Source organism: Bubalus kerabau, chromosome X (assembly GCF_029407905.1).
Source record: "Bubalus kerabau isolate K-KA32 ecotype Philippines breed swamp buffalo chromosome X, PCC_UOA_SB_1v2, whole genome shotgun sequence".
Classification (NCBI taxonomy): domain Eukaryota; kingdom Metazoa; phylum Chordata; class Mammalia; order Artiodactyla; family Bovidae; genus Bubalus; species Bubalus kerabau.
Genome location: NC_073647.1, coordinates 148,108,271 through 148,120,958, shown reverse-complemented (window position 1 = coordinate 148,120,958; position 12,688 = coordinate 148,108,271).

The following is a 12,688-nucleotide window of genomic DNA, read 5'->3' as shown; positions in this document are numbered from 1 at the left end:
ACAACCATTTGGGGGTCCTATTTATAGTGTGTTCTCTGTAGCTGGGTGGAAATGAGTTGGTTTTACTTTTGCATGGGGACAAGCTTTGAAAAGAGGATATCATGATTCAGTAAAACAAAAAAAGAAAGCAAGTTTAGTCTTCAAATCATCTTCTATCCTTCATCATAACAAAGAGTTTGTATTTAATGCTGGATCCTGAAACAAAAGTTTGTGCAGGGGTCAACTGTCCCCCACCCAAGTTGGTTTCCTTCCAGAAGCAGGCAGACTGTCAGACCCTGGGAGGGGAGACGGACCCCTGCAGGAGGGGCTTTGAGGATAGCTATTCTTCCAGAAAGTACACCATGTATGTTTCTGGTTTGGCTTTTCAGTTTCCTGGACTCACTCTTTTGAGCAGAGGGAGCAAAGCCTAGTTAAATAGTACAGCTCAATCAAACCCCGGTGCTGAATCCCCATTTTAAATGGTTTCAAAGCACTGAACTCTCCCAGCTCTCAGAACTTTCCCTTGGTTCCCTGTGGAGGGTGGGTCTTTGAGTCCTGGGAGACTTCTCACATTCTGCTGTTCAACAGCTGTTTCCAGAGGCCTGTTATACTCACACCCACACAAGGCTGGAAATAGCAGCGTGTCCCTCCCCGAACAGTCTGTGCTTTCAAAGGCACTGTTTGCTCAGTCCTGCCTTTCCATTTCTTTCATTTTCCTTTTTGGTAAACAAGGAATCGGGCTATTCTGCTTACGTGGTTATAAGTTATTTTCAAAATGCTCTGACCAGGGTAAGCAATGGAATATATAAATGCAATGGATGTAAATTAGGGAAACAACCAACTTGTGATGCTTGCTTTTTTAGAAAGTGTTGACTCTTCGGGCATAAAGGATATTGTTGTGTTCATCGAGCCTGTATTGGAGACACTGGGGCTTATTTCTGAAGATTTATGGAAAAATAGCTTCATACAATGGCACGGTCTGCCCCTGACATTTGCTTTTCAAGGCTTTTTATGTTGCCAATCCTTTCTGATTTTTAGTTTAAAAAAAAATGAGATAAATTCACAGAACATGAAATCAACCATTTTAAAGGGAACAATTTGGCATAAAGGGAACAATTTAGTATAAAGGAAACAATTTATTATAATAGTATGCTTGCAATGTCAGGCAACCACCACCTCTGTCTAGTTCTAAAATGTTTTCACCACCCACAAAGAAACTCCTGGCCATTAAGCTCTAATTCCCTATTCCTTTCTCTCCTCCCAGCCCTGAGCAACCACCATTCTGCTTTTGTCCTCTTTGTATTTACCTATTCCGGATACTGCATATAAATAGGATCATATGTTATATAGTCTTTTGTGTCTGTCTTCATTCAGTGAAATGGTTCACTCATGATGTGGTACATATCAGTATTTCATTCTTTTTTATGACTAAGTAATATTTATCATATGTATACACAACATTTTATTTCTCCATTCATCTGTTGATGGACATCTGTGTTGTTTCTACCTTTTGGATATTGTGACTAATCCCACTGTAAGCACTGGTGTACAAGTATCTGTTTAAGTTCCCATTTCCATTTTCCTGAATATTTACCTAGGAGTAGAATTGCTGGGTCTTATGGTAATTCTTTGCTTCACTTTTTCAGGAACTGCCAAGCTGTTTTCCATAATGGCTGTGCCATTTTACATTCCTGCCAGTAATACACTATGGTTCCAATTCCTTCATATCCTCACCACCACTTGTTCTCTGCCACTCTTTTGATTACACTCATCCTTGTATGTTTGAAGTGGCATCTCATTGTGGTTTTGATTTGCATTTCCCTAATGACGAATGATGTTGAATATCTTTTTAGGTATTTATTGGCTATTTGTATATCTTCTTAGGAAAAATGTCTATTCAAGTCCTTTGTCCATTTAAAAGCTGAGTTGTCTTTTTTGTTGTATCTTAAGAGTTCTTTATATACTCTGGACATTAGCCCCCTTATCAGATGTGTGATTTACAAATATTTTATCCCTCTCTGTAGGTTGTCCTTTCATTTTTTGAAAATTGAAATATAGTTGACTTATAATGTTGTGCTGGTTTCAGGTGTACAACAAAGAGATTCAGTTATTATGTCTCTTTCCTTTTGTAGATGCTTTTCCCTTATATTACAAAATATTGAGTATAATTCCCTGTACTAAACAGTAGGTCCTTGTTGGCCACCTATTTCATCCACAGTATATGTAACTATTTCATACATAGTATATGTATATGTTAATCCCAAACTCCTAATTTATCACTGTCTGTTTTTTTCAATTTCTTGATTATGTTTTTTGATGCAAAAAAGTTTTTTAATTTTCATGAAGTCTAATTTCACCAGTCTTTTCTTACACAAAGGCATGAAGATATAGAGGAAAGGGGCTACTTATTTCTGGGTCTAGTTGACTAGCTGTCTTATTTGACCCTCAGAATACTGTTGGAATATGTTTGTCCTGTCTGTAAAGCTGCACCTATGGGGTTTTTTTGAAGATAAATTTTTCAAAACCATCGTGGTTTTACGTTTTACCTGTCTTAGGTTAGAAAACTCTATTTTAAATCTAGAGCTTCTTGACTGGAATATGTCATTTACCACTGGGGCTTAGAATACATGGTTGTTTAAGAAAAGATGGAGTTGACGCCACCCAGTACTGTCTTTGGGCTTCCCTGGTGGCTCAGATGGTAAAGCATGTGCCTGAAATGTGGGAGACCCAGGTTCGATCGCTGGGTCGGGAAGATCCCCTGGAGAAGGATATGGCAAACCACTCCAGTAGTCTTGTCTGGAAAATCCCATGGACAGAGGAGCCTGGTAGGTTATGGTCCATGGGGTCACAAAGAGTCAGACACGACTGAGTGACTTCACTTCAGTACTGTCTTCACTCAGACCTCCCTTATGGACTGCAGCTGCCCACATGACATCTCTCTATGTGTGTCTAATAGGCAAGTTTAGAACATTCCAGATCAAACTCTTTGTTTTCTATCCCACCCTTTCCATGCTCAGTCCCCTCAGTTTTTTACATGTTGGCAAATGGTGGCTTCATTCTTCCAGCAGCTCATGCTACAAATATTGGATTTATCCTTGATTCTCTTGCTCTCACAGTCTCTATCAGATGATTAGCAAATTCTGCTCATTCAAAGCATCGATCGATCTTGAGTTGGACACCTCACCTCCAGGCATAACAACCAGCTAAGCCACACCTTACTAGCCTAGATCCTCCACAGTCTCCTCACTCATCTCCCTGTTCCCTCCTCAGTGTGGTCTCCACATAGAGTCAGAGGGAGCCCTTCAAAAAGAATTCTTGTCAGCTTGCTTCATTCCTGTGCTCTGGGTCTTCTTTTCCATCTTGCCCTGTTCTAGCCCCCCAGACCTCGCATGGTTTCCTGAGCCCTCCACTGGCTGTGTACCCCTCCATTCTGCCTGGAGCACTGTCCCTCCACATGGCCTGGGGGCTCACCCCTCGCTGCCTTTGAGGCTCTGCTCAAAGTTCCCTGGATTTGAGAGTCTGCTTGACACCCCTAAATGAGAGAGTAACTCTTCCTTCCCCACAAGTCCTCCTGCCTGCTCCCCTGCCTGCCCAGAACTACCTACCTTCCGACTCTGCTTTCTTTGGCCTCGCCTCACTTCACAAACAGCTCTTTTTACATAGCATGTAATAGATATTTATTGCCATTATTTTTTTCCTCTAACACACACACACACACACACACACATGCACAGATTGAGATCCAACTGAACAGATAAAGGAAGAAAAATTTTGCACTCCATGTACTTGTGTGACTTGTCAGCATCAATATAAAAACTAAAGGGACTGAAGGTATAGTTGTTTCCGCTTCACAAGGACCTTGAAGGTCAGCACTGCAGTGGTGATTCTTCTGAGTTACCGAGTTTATTAATTTTTAAGCAAGAGTGTCTCCATTCATGGGATGGGGTCCATTGTGCTCCTAATCCACTCCCTAGGGATCCCCAAGTATGCATTCATACAATAGGCTGCACCACTCCAAAGACTCCATTGTGAATTTCCATGGAGAGTCCCAGAGGATTAAAGCAAAGCCTTAGAGCTTATGGGAAGTGACCCAGCCTTGTGATCTGTCAGGCCCCCGAGTCAGCTTGGACATTAATGATCACAATTCACAAGACTCCAGGAGCTGCGATCTTATCAAATGTTAGAGAGCGTCCAACAAGACAGCAAGTCCTTTTGCTTCCTCTTTTTGTAACACAAGGCAAACTTAATGAGTACTTTCAGGTCTTACAGCTTTTCTCTGACCCTTTTCCGTTGGGGAGAAAGAGTCTGGCAGTAGTGTTAGGGGTTGTCAACATGTTCCAGATAGAATGCTCAAAGGAGACTAGCTGGAAGTGCTGGAGAGAACTGGGTACACTATACTCATTTCACAGACTGAGAAACTAAGACCTGCAGCCCAAGTAGCTGGCTTTCCTAAACCTAGTTTTCCAAAGGTAAACGATTGCTTTTGTAAAATGTTAGCGATGCACTGCTGCTGCTGCTGCTGCTGCTGCTAAGTCACTTCAGTCGTGTCCGACTCTGTGCGACCCCACAGACGGCAGCCCACCAGGCTCTGCCGTCCCTGGGATTCTCCAGGCAAGAACACTGGAGTGGGTTGCCATTTCCTCCTCCAATGCATGAAAATGAAAAGCGAAAGTGAAGTCGCTCAGTCATGTCCGACTCTCAGTGACCCCATGGACTGCAGCCTACCAGGCTCCTCCGTCCATGGGATTTTCCAGGCAAGAGTACTGGAGTGGGGTGCCATTGGTTTTCAAGCAAGATCTCTGAACCAGTGGCAGCAGGAGCACCTGGGAAATGTGCTTACTGAATCCCAGACTTAATGAATCTGAAACTCTTATTGAATTTGAAAGTCTGGGGCTGTGTTTAAGCAGTGCTCCAGAGGATTCTGGTGCATGCTCAAGGTGGAAGTGCTGGTTTAGTGGCTGCTATTGGAGTCTTGCTTCATACATTGGGGTCCATTTCACTAAGTGCTGCAGCTAAAGGCTCACATCTGACATCTTCTCCCAAGGATGTTCTTGGGCAACTGGTGCTGCCTCCATTGGAGAGGCACACCACACACAGACACACACAGGCTGGCCAACGACTGATTGCTCTAGCTTACCAAAGCCCCCTTGCCCTAAGATGGGACAGACTCCACTATGTTGTTTACGTCCCAGAACTCCACATGGGATTCAGCAGAGAGCGGGGAGTTCAGTTCAGTTCAGTCGCTCAGTTGCATCTGACTCTTTGTGACCCCATGGACTGTAGCACTCCAGGCTTCCCTGTCCATCACCAACTCCTGGAGCATATTCAAACTAATGTCAATCAAGTCAGTGATGCCATCCAACCATCTCATCCTCTGTTGTCCCCTTCTCCTCCTGCCTTCAATCTTTCCCAGCATCAGGGTCTTTTCCAATGAGTCAGTTGTTTGCATCAGGTGACCAAAGAATTGGAGTTTCAGCTTCAGCATCAGTCCTTCCAATGAATATTCGGGACTGATTTCCTTTAGGATGGACTAGTTGGATTTCCTTGCAGTCCAAAGGACTCTCAAGAGTCTTCTCCAACACCACAGTTCAAAAGCATCAATTCTTCAGCACTCAGCTTTCTTTATAGTCCAAATCTTACATCCATACATGACAACTGGAAAAACCATAGCTTTGACTAGATGAACCTTTCTCAGCAAATCATGTCTCTGCTTTTTAATATTCTGTCTAGGTTTGTCATAGCTTTTATTCCAAGGAGCAAGCATCTTTTAAATTCATGGGTATAGTCACCACGTGCAGTGATTTTGGAGCCCCCTAAAATAAAGTATCTTACTGTTTCCATTGTTTTCCCATCTATTTGCCGTGAAGTGATGGGACCGAATGCCATGATCTTAGTTTTCTGAATGTTGAGTTTTAAGCCATTTTTTCCAGTCTCCTCTTTCACTTTCATCAACAGGCCCTTTGGTTCTTCTTCACTTTCTGCCATAAGGGTGGTCTTATCTGCATATCTGAGGTTATTGATACCTCTCCTGGCAATCTTGATTCCAGCTTGTGCTTAATTCAACCCGGCATTTCGCATGATGTACTCTGCATATAAGTTTAATAAGCAGGGTGACAATATACAGCCTTGACGTACTCTTTTCCCTATTTGGAACCAGTCTGTTGTTCCATATCCCGTTCTAACTATTGCTTCTTGACCTGTATACAGATTTCTCAGGGGACAGGTAAGGTGGTCTGGTATTCCCATCTCTTGACGAACTTTCCACAGTTTGTTGTGATCCACACAGTCTAAGGCTTTGGTATAGTCAATAAAGCATAAGTAGATGTTTTTCTGGAACTCTCTTGCTTTTTTGATGATCCAGTGGATGTTGACAATTTGATCTCTGGTTCCTCTGCCTTTTCTAAATCCAACTTGAACATCTGGAAGTTCATGGTTCATGTACTATTGAAGCCTGGCTTGGAGAATTTTGAGCATTACTTTGCTAGCGTGTGAGATGAGTGCAATTGTGTGGTAGTTTGAGCATTCTTTGGCATTGCCTTTCTTTGCGATTGGAATGAAAACTGACCTTTTCCAGTCCTGTGGCTGAGTTTTCCATATTTGCTGGCATTTTGAGTGCAGCACTTTCACAGCATCATCTTTTAGGATTTGAAATAGCTCAATTGGAATTCCATCACCTCCACTAACTTTGTTTGTAGTCATGCTTCCTAAGGTCCGCTTGACTTCACATTCCAGGATATCTGGCTCTAGGTGAGTGATCGTGGTTATTTGGGTCATGAAGATCTTTTTTGTATAGCTCTTCTGTGTATTGTTGCCACCTCTTCTTAATATCTTCTGCTTCTGTTAGGTCCATACCATTTCTGTCCTTTATTGTGACCATCTTTACATGAAATGTTCCCTTGCTATCTCTTATTTTCTTGAAGAGACTTCTAGTCTTTCCCATTCTATTGTTTTCCTCTATTTCTTTGCATTGATCACTGAGGAAGTCTTTCTTATCTCTCCTTGCTGTTCTTTGGAACTCTGCAGGAGATGGCAAGAGTGAACATCAACATTTTAGGAATCAGTGAGCTAAAATGGAATGGAATGGATGAATTTAACTCAGATGACCATTATATCTACTACTGTGAGCAGGAATCCCTTTGAAGATATGGAGTAGCCATCACAGTCAACAAAAGAGTCAAAAATGCAGTATTTGGATGCAATCTCAAAAATGACAGAATAATCTCTGTTCATTGCCAAGGCAAACCATTCAATATCATAGTAATCCAAGTCTATGACTCAACAGGTAATTCTGAAGAAGCTGAAGTTGAATGGTTCTATGAAGACCTACAAGACCTTCTAGAACTAACACCCAAAAAAGATGTCCTTTTCATTATCAGGGACTAGAATGCAAAAGTAGGAAGTCAAGAGATACCTGGAGTAACAGGCAAATTTGGCCTTGGAGTACAAAATGAAGCAGGGCAAAGGCTAACAGAGTTTTGCCAAGAGAATGCACTGGCCATAGCAAACACCCTCTTCCAACAACACAAGAGAAGGCTCTACACGTGGACCTCACCAGATGGTCAATACCAAAATCAGATTGATTGTATTCTTTGCAGTCTAAAGATGGAGAAGCTCTATACAGTCAGCAAACACAAGACCAGGAGCTGACTGTGGCTCAGATCATGAACTCCTTATTGCCAAATTCAGACTGAAATTGAAGAAAGTAGGGAAAACCACTAGATCATTCAGGTATGACCTAAATCAAATCCCTTATGATTATACAGTAGAAGTGAGAAATAGATTCAAGGGATTAGATCTGACAGAGTGCCTGAAGAACTATGGACAGAGGTTCATGACATTGTTCAGGAGGCAGTGATCAAGACCATCCCCAAGAAAAAGAAATGCAAAAAGGCAAAATGGTTGTCTGAGGAGGTCTTACAAACAGCTGAGAAAGGAAGAAAAGCTAAAGGCAAAGGAGAAAAGGAAAGACATACCCATTTGAATGCAGAGTTCCAAAGAATAGCAAAGAGAGAGGGGAGGCTACTCCTTAAATTACATCTTGCTTTCTTCCCAGTTCTGTTTTTCTCACTCCCTTACAGATTTCTCCTGTGAGCAGCCCCCAGTAAATCCCATGCTCAGGGACCCCCATTCGAGGCTCTGCTTCTGGGCAACATGACCCAAGAGAGCAAGTTCATTTCAAAGATAGTCCTCTTATGGATGAACATATGGACCTGGGTGAATAAGAATATTTCAAAAAGTTACTCTACTGAGATTTGGGCAACTCATGTACATTGCTTTGAGACTTGTGTCCACAGTTGTCACATTTCACCTTTAATGTTGAAGCTTTCCTTGACTACATGGCAATTCAATCTCATTTGGGTTGATTCCAGGTAAGACAAACTGGCTGATGGATGATCTCCTTTTAACAAGTCAGAGTTGCTGGTGGAAGTGTACTATGTACTTTGCAGTCTGGTTTTCTTGAGGTTAGAAATAGACAGTGAATTCAATGTAGTCATTAGGGAGATCCACTGCATCTGTTTTGGGTCATTTCGTCTCAGGAGGCGCATATGGAATGTCTGAAGATCTGGTTCCAAGGGAGTTCTTCTGTGGGAAAGGGCCACGAGAAGTCCAAGTCTAAGCTCCAAAGGTGCCTATTGAGCGCCTCTCCCAGCCTTAACATCATGAAGGAAGGAAGCCCCAGGGAGCTCTCCATCATGGACTGGAACCAAGATTCAGTGAAGAGTCTTTTCCTGGGATGATCTCTCATCTCCCTGGAATTCTGGGTTCCCACAAAACCTCACACAGATGGTGCAAGTTTGATTCTGGGCTTCTGGAACTTGAGCCACACCCCAAGTGAAATTTACCTCTGGGTTGGCCAGGAGGCACTTTTTCTAATGTTTCCTTTTCCTTGCCCTTCTTGATCAGCTCTGGAATCAAGAATCGGTGTGGAACAGTCTTATGTTTCCAAAATGATGGCAACAAATTGTCACCATGACCATCTCATAGGGTCGGGAAAAGACTCATGTAAATTTTTCAGCTGTTAAGACGAACAAGACAAAACTATATTTAAAAGAATCTATCCTCCTAGGAATATGCTGTAAAAGCTAGTTCTCGCTGTTAGGATATTCTTTTTAACAAACCTGAACATCTCACCTTGCAAATTAAGTTAATTTCATTTTAGTTAGTCTTTGCAGGTCTGTCTACTGAGATTTCCTGCTTCAAAGCACTAGGAGGAAAAGCTAAAACTCTGTTGAGAGAAATTATATAAATGGGAGTTTATTTGAAGGATTAGCCTGCTCTTCATTTCTAGACACTCTTCATTTGATTCTTGGTGGGCCACTGGAGAGCTGAACACTTCAATCATACTGTGGAGCAGTTGCTTTTGCTGGAAAATGCAGGGACGTTCACCCTTTCTAGCTTTACACAGAGGGATCTCATAATAAACACCTCTAGCTCACCAGAAATCTCATTTATTATAGAGATGATGTACCCCATGTGAAGACCTGCATGGGAATGTTCTTTGAGTTCTATGTACTAGGAGAATCTTGACTTCCTCAGAATTATTGGCAGGCTTTATTTCTTAGACAACATGAATCACACATTGGACTATATTTTCCTTTTATGAGTGGGCCATCAGAAAACTTAAAGCCAAATTTTTGGCTCATCTTTGGAAAGGAGCTTGCATAATTTTTTTTTTCCTTATCTCTCCCATGGTTTTGTCTATCTGCATTTTTACAGGCCCTAAGTTTCAAGTTTTATCTCTACTTCATCTTAGGAAGTCTAGGGAGCCATCTGGCATCATTTAGATATCAAGACAGAGATAAAATATAGCATAAGCATTATAATTATCCCTAATCCTGAAAACCTCTATCAAACTACCCCTCACTCATCTTTAATAAAAGTACTACATATACAACTTGACAGCAAAAACACTATTAAAAACGGGCAGAAGATCTGAATAGAGGTGACCTTTGAACAACATGGGTTTGAACTACATGGGTCCACTTATCTGTGGGGTTTTTTTTTTTTTCAATAAACATATTGGACATTTTTTTGGATTTTCAAATTGTCAAGATTTGTGACAATTTGAAAAGACTTGCTGATGAATTGTGTAGACTAGAAATATGGAAAAAATTCAGCAAAAGTTAGGTATGTCATGAATCCTGAGATATATGTAGCTACTAGTCTATCCTTACACAGGCATAAGGTGAGAGATATTTAATATAAAATTAGTAATGTATTATTTTTCTTACTGTTTTATAACTTTGCTTTCAAAGGCTTAACTACTATATAGTATGTGTCTCTCTTGCCATTGGAGAAATTTTATCAGCCTAGTATCACATTGTTTTTTAAAAAAGTAAAAATGTTGCCAATATTGTATTATGAATATGATTATTATACTGTATGCCATAAAAATTTTATAACTCATTTATTAATATATAAGTTAGGCTACCAGGAAGCAACTATATATATTAATAAGGCAACCATAAAGCAAGCATACTGCTGTTTCTTTGTTATCAATGCATGAATTATTACACCTGTAAATAAATAAAAATTTCTTTCCTATTACCTTTTAATTTTTGATGTCTTGTGTTAGTAATATGTATAATATCAACAGTCTTTTGTATCATATAAGATAATAATGATGTAGGTACTGACAGACAAGTCATCTTGTAAACAGATGATAAACTTATTGTATCGATAAACACAGTACAGTACTGAAAATGTATTTTCTCTTCCTTATGATTTTTTTAATAACATTCTCTTTAGCTTACTTCATTCTAAGAATACAGTGATACATAATACACAAAGTAGGTGATTGATCATTTATGGTATCAGTAAGGCTTCCGGTAAACAGTAGGCTATTAGTGGTTAAGTTTGAGAAGTCAAAAGTATGCCTGTGCAGTCAGTGCCCTTAATTCCCATGTTGTTCAAGGGTCAATAGTAGACATTTTTCTAAAGAAGGCATACAGATGACAGGTACATGAAAAGATGTTCAACATTACTAATCATCAAGGATATGCAAATTGAAACCATAATTAGATATAATCTCACACCTATTTGAATGGCTATTATCAAACAGACAAATGTTGGTGAGAATGTGGAGAAAAGAGAACCCTTGTGCACTGGTGATGGGAATGTAAATTGGTGCAGCCACCGTGGAAAATGGTATGGATATGGAGGTTCCTAAAAAAGTAAAAACAGAACTACCATATGATCCAGTAATCCCACTTCTGAGTATCTATCCAAAGGAAACAGAAACAGTAACTCGAAATCATGTATGCACTCTTATGTTCATTGCAGTGTTGCTTACAGTAACCAAGATATGGAAACAACCTAAGTGTCCATTATCAGATGAATGGATAGGAAAATGTGGTGTGTATACACACACACACACACACACACACACACACACACGATGGAATATTACTCAGTCATAGAAAAGAATGAAATCTTTCCATTTTTGACATGTAAGGACCTTGAGGACATTATACTAAGTGAAATAAGTCAGAAAAGACAAATACAGTATGATCTTACTCATATGTGAAATCTTCAAAAAATTCATAACCTCATAGATACGGAGAACTAACTGGTGATTGGGAAAAATGGGTAAAGGGGGTCAGAAGGTAGAAAATAAAATAAATAAGTTCTGGGGATGTATAGCATGGTGACTATAGTCGATAATATTGTACTTGAAAGTTGCTAAGAGACTAGATCTTAAAAGTTCTCATCACACAGCCACTATGAAAAACAATAAGGAGATTCTTTAAAAACTAGGAATAAACCTGCCACATGATCAAGCAATCCCACTACTGGGCATATACCTGAAGAAAACCAAAATTGAAAAAGACACATGTACCTCAGTGTTCACTGCAGCACTATTTACAATAGCTGGGACATGGAAGCAACCTAGATGTCCATCGACAGATGAATGAATAAGCTGTGGTACATATATACAATGGAATATTACTCAGCTATAAAAAGAACAAATTTGAGTCAGTTCTAGAGAGGTTTGAGAGGGAGGGGACATATGTATACTTATGGCTGATTCCTGTTGTTGTATGGCAGAAACCAACATGACACTATAAAGCAATTATCCTTCCATTAAAACAAAAAGAAAACAATAAAATAAAATCATCTTTTTACAATGAAAAAAAGACACCAAAATACAGGGAGAAGATGACCATGTGATTAGCCATGTGAAGGCAGAGACTGGAGTTATGCTAACAAGCCAGCGAGCAAGCAGAGTTACTCAGAGCTAGGAAGAGGCAAGGAAGCACCCTTCCCAGAAGTTTCAGAGCAAGCACAGCCCTGCTGACACCTGGATTTCAGATTCTAGCCTTCAGAACTATGAGAATAAATTTGTTGTTTTAAGCATCCCCTCCCCCCCGAAAAAAAATTTCAGAACCATAAATTTTTACATGTATACATTCACATTTCCCTAGATATTAAATTTGTTTGATTAGGAAAAAAAAAGTTCTAATCACAATAAAAAGCTTTTCTAACTGTGTATTGTTGATGGATATTAACAAGACTTATTGGGGGTGATCATTCTACAATATATACAAACATCAAGTCATTAATGTTGTACACCTGAAACTAATAAAATGTTGTAAATCAGTTGTACCTCAATAAAAAAAGAAGTACTACATAAATTATGGAGCAGCTTACATTCTGAAATGGGGTTAGACTATGGCCATACTACCCTGAATGTTCCCTGTCTCGTCTG